At 39.0% G+C, this 4737-nt stretch overlaps 1 pseudogene; it reads left to right on the top strand.

The window, feature by feature from the left end:
- Positions 1–2512: 2512 nt before the first annotated feature.
- On the top strand, positions 2513–3251 carry LOC129030231 (large ribosomal subunit protein uL30-like; annotated as a pseudogene).
- The last annotated feature ends 1486 nt before the right edge of the window (positions 3252–4737 follow it).

Below are 4737 nucleotides of genomic sequence, written 5' to 3'. Positions count from 1 at the left end.
TACCCAACTTTAAAAAAAAAAAAACAAACACAGAAGCACATGAAAAGATGCTCAGTATCATGTGTCATTAGGGAAGTTGCAAATTAAAACAACAGTGAGATACTACACACCTGTTAGAAAGGCTAAAATACAAAAAATACTGACAGTACCAAATGCTGGTAAGAACACAGAAAAACAGAAATTCTTGTTTCTTGCTAGTGGGAATGCAAAATTGTACAACCACTTTGGAAGACCATTTGGCAATTTCTTCCAAAGCTAAACACAACCTTATCATACATTCCAGCAATCATGCTCCTAGGTTTTTGCCCAGTTGGTTTTAAAATTTATGTCTACACAAAAACTTACACACAAACGTTTATAGCAGTTTTTGCAATAAGTAAAATCACAATCACCAAAAACTGGATGTCCTTTAATAGGTGAACGAATTAAAAAGTAGTGGTGGTCGGGCACGGTGGCTCATACATCCCAGCACTTTGGGAGGCCAAGACAGGAGGATCACTTGAGGTTGGGAGTTCAAGACTAGCCTGGCCAACATGGAGAAACCCCGTCTCTACTAAAAATACAAAAATTATCCAGGTGTGGTTGTGCATGCCTGTAATCCCAGCTACTCGGGAGGCTGAGGCAGGAGAATCGCTTGAACCCAGGAGGCGGCAGTTGCAGTGATCCAAGATCGCGCCATTGCACCCCAGCCTGGACAACAAGAGTGAAACTCCATCTCAAAATAATAATAATAATAATAAAGTAGTGGTATAGCCATACATGGGATGATTTTCTTTTCATAAAAAGAAGTGAGCTATGAAGCTATAAAAAGGGATGAAGAAACTTTAAATGCATACTGTCAAGTGAAACAAGCCAGTCTTAAAAGGCTACATACCGTACGATTCCATCTAGATGGCATTCTGGAAAGGCAAAACTATGGAGATAGTAAAAAAAAAAAAAAGTCAGTGGTTGCCAGAGGTTGGGAGATGGGAGGGGAAGAGAGATGAATCAGTGAAGCACAGGGGATTTTTAGGGCAATAAATCTCTTCTCTATGATACTGTAATGATGGATATATGACATTATGCATTTGTCAAAACCAATAGAACTGTACAACACAAAGATAAACTTCAATGTAAACTACGAACTTTAGTTACTAATATTGTGTCAGTATTTTTTCATTAACTGCAGCAAATGTTCCATACTAATACATGGTGTTAATAACAGGGAAACAATAGAACATCTGGGGAGAGGAGGTTCTATACTATGAGCTCAATTTTTCTGTAAATCTAAAACTGTTCTAAAAAGTAAAATCTAATAATCCTTTAAAAATCAACCCAGGGTAAATTGCCACATGTAAGATTCACAGAGTGAGAGAATGATTTTAAAAAAAGAATGATAAAGATCAAATAGTTTCAGAGCTAGCAGAGGCCTTAGAACTGGTCATCCTCTCATCAAATCTTCACTGGGCAGTTACAGAGTGTCACTGCCTGCGTGAGGCACTGCAAGTATAGTGAAAACTAAGACTGCCCCTGTCACAATATCGTATTAAGTGAAAAAGTTCAAATGATTTCATTTTTGATGTGTGTATGTGAGAGAGAGAAAGAGAGAGAGAGTAGAGGTAGGGAGAGAACAATGAGAGGATGCTCACCAAGACATGAACAGTAGCTATTTCTGGATGGGCTTTTATTTCCTTTTACTAGTTTCTACCATTTTATAGTGTTTCTATGATAAACATGCTTTGCTATTGTCATAAGAAAATTAAATAATAAAATGTTCCTTTATTCTAATGATGCCACTTTAGAAAATGCTACCAGTGAAGTAAATTTGAAGCCAGGATTATGAAAGTAAATGAATTGGAACAGGTGGGTGAGTAGCCGAGACGAGCCATTTCTCACAGGGAAGGTGCACAGCAGGGAGCCCCATGCACTGCATGAAGTGTGTTTGGCAGCCACAGAGGACAGGCTTAGTGGCTCCATGGTGGATTTCACTCAGTGGCAGCAACACTTGACCACCAACAACTATGGCAAGGCAGTTTTGCCATCCTGATAGTTTTTGACACTAATTTCTACTGAGTTTCCTCAAAGAATGTTTCACAGAAAACTAGTTCTCAAAATATTAATAGGTAGAATTCTATTAAATTAAACAAAATCAACAAAATTATTTAAAGAACATACCAAAGCATTTATTATTCTATGATACAATGAAAACAGAGAGTATAGTGTTTCCCAAATTTGAGAAAAAGTAATTCTCCCTGCTTTTCCTTTCTTTCCTTCTTCCTTTATGCTTTCTTCCTTTTTCTCGTTCTCTCTCCAGTGGGGACAAGAGAATTTCATGGAATGGGTGTCATTTGGTACATACCTGGAGAGCTGTTACTCTGCCAGATGTCACACCAGTGGTTTATGGGCTATGATTTGTTCTGTTTGTCAATATAGCTCTCAGTATTCCTACCATCAAGCACAGCAACTAGCACATAGAAGACTCTCAATAAATACTTGTTAAATAAGTGAATGAACTCTTTTTCCAGCTGGAACCATGGAGGATGTAGAAGAGAAGAAGAAGAAGGTTCCTGCTATGCCAGAAACTCTTAAGAAAAAGGGAAGGAATTTCGCAGAGCTGAAGATCAAGTGCCTTTGAAAGAAGTTTGCCCAAAAGATGCTTCGAAAGGCAAGGAGGAAGCTTATCTATGAAAAAGCAAAGCACTATCACAAGGCATACAGACAGATGTACAGAACTGAAATATGAATGGTGAGGATGGCAAGAAAAGCTGGTGACTTCTATGTGCCTGAAGAACCCAAATTGGCATTTGTCATCAGGATCAGAGGTGTCAGTGGTGTGAGCCCAAAGGTCCGAAAGGTGTTGCAGCTTCTTCGCCTTCATCGAATCTTCAATGGAACCTTTGTGAAACTCAACAAGGCTTCAATTAACATGCTGAGGATTGTAGAGCCATACATTGCATGGGGGTACCCAAATCTGAAGTCAGTAAATGAACTAATCTACAAGCGTGGTTATGGCAAAATCAGTAAGAAGCGAATTGCTTTGACAGATAACACTTCGATTGCTCAATCTCTTGGTAAATATGGCGTCGTCTGCATGGAGGATCTGATTCATGAGAGCTATACTGTTGGAAAATGCTTGAAAAAAGCAAATAACTTCCTGTGGCCCTTCAAATTATCTTCTCCATGAGGTGGAATGAAGAAAAAGCCACCCACTTTGTAGAAATGCTGGCAACAGGGAGGACCAGATCAACAGGCTTATTAAAAGAATGAACTAAGGTGTCTACTATGATTATTTTTCTAAACTGGTCAATTAATAAACAGTACCTGCTCTCAAATTGAAAAAATAAATAAACAAGTGAATGATTGAATTTCATTAAGAAAAAATGAATTACTACAAAACTCTGTACTTTCTTATCTCACCTAGATTTGACTTGCACTTTCCTACAGAGAAAAGAAGTCACCCAGGTTCATAACGAGCAGCCCAACTTGTACAGTTTACCAAAGCATAGAAGAATTCAAAATCTAGATCTTCTCACCAGGACTCTCTCCAGTGGCTCTCCTACTTGCAGATGTAATCATCTTCCCAGAGGAGAGTCAGGGACAAACCAGGGAGTAAGTTTGTTGTTCATCTTGCAACACCTCTTTCAATGAATCTAACTTGCTTCACAAGAGTCCATTGGGAATGGCCCCCCCAAAAAACAGTCACTTGGATTATTTAAGTGAACACATGACAGCCAATGCAATAAGGCCTTGCCCTCCCCACTTCCCCATCAAAAGTTTAGCAAGGACATGGTTTTCCCAAGGGAGAAAAGGAGCATAGTCTTGTAACAGCTGTTCCAGAGAATAGACTGTACATGGATTACAACTAAATCAGGTCAAGAAGAAATTATGTACAGTCTTATAAAAGAGAGATGCATCTTGAGCTGAGAAAGTACATGTTCCCTCAAATATTTTCCTGCCCCCAAATGCTTAGCCCCTTCAGTACTTGGTGTCCCTACCTTCTGCCAGCTTCTGACCCTGAGGAATGATCAAACCTCGTTATTCTAGGAACTGAAGGACCTCTTTAGCCCCTCAAAATACAGCAAAGGAAGACTCAATGCAGCCAAAATTCAAGCCTAAATTTTGAAATACAAATATTTGAACTGATCATGATGTCCACGTCCTACACAAATACAACTTTCTTTTAGAAAAGAAACCCCTGCTGGTTGTGCTGTAAGTATTTTAGGCAGAATGCTTTTAAGTCTAAAGCCATTTTAAACTCTCAAAACTTTATACATCCAAGGAAAGCAAACTGAAAGTGAGCATCACTAAGTTTACTCTTATTTCTAAGATTAATCTCAACCTCCCTAGATTTCCACACTCACGCTGTTGTCCAGACTACTAGATGCAGCTGCAACTAGGGATTTCTTAAGTCACATAGGGAACCTGATCTAAATTACTCTGGAGGGATATGTGCCATTCCTAAGTTTGTGGTTTTCTTCACTATGTTTAAAAAAAGGTTATTAGGTACTAATGCTGCACAGATTTTCTAAATACTCTGTATTTGCCAGTGGCAGAGCCAGATGTGGACCACATTAGGAGAGACATGCGTGACAGCATTTTGCTAAATGTCCATGATGAATTTTAATTTGCAAAGGGGAAAATTGTAGCTGTGTGGTGCCAGGATAATTTCCTCCAAATACCACTCCCATCAGGTCATTTTCTCCTGTGACTCACCAGCTCCTTTTGAGGAAAACCTAAAGTCTGGTATTAGAGGCCTCA

Source organism: Pongo pygmaeus, chromosome 12 (genome assembly GCF_028885625.2).
Source record: "Pongo pygmaeus isolate AG05252 chromosome 12, NHGRI_mPonPyg2-v2.0_pri, whole genome shotgun sequence".
In the NCBI taxonomy this organism is placed as follows: domain Eukaryota; kingdom Metazoa; phylum Chordata; class Mammalia; order Primates; family Hominidae; genus Pongo; species Pongo pygmaeus.
This window is presented reverse-complemented; position numbering and strand designations above follow the sequence as displayed.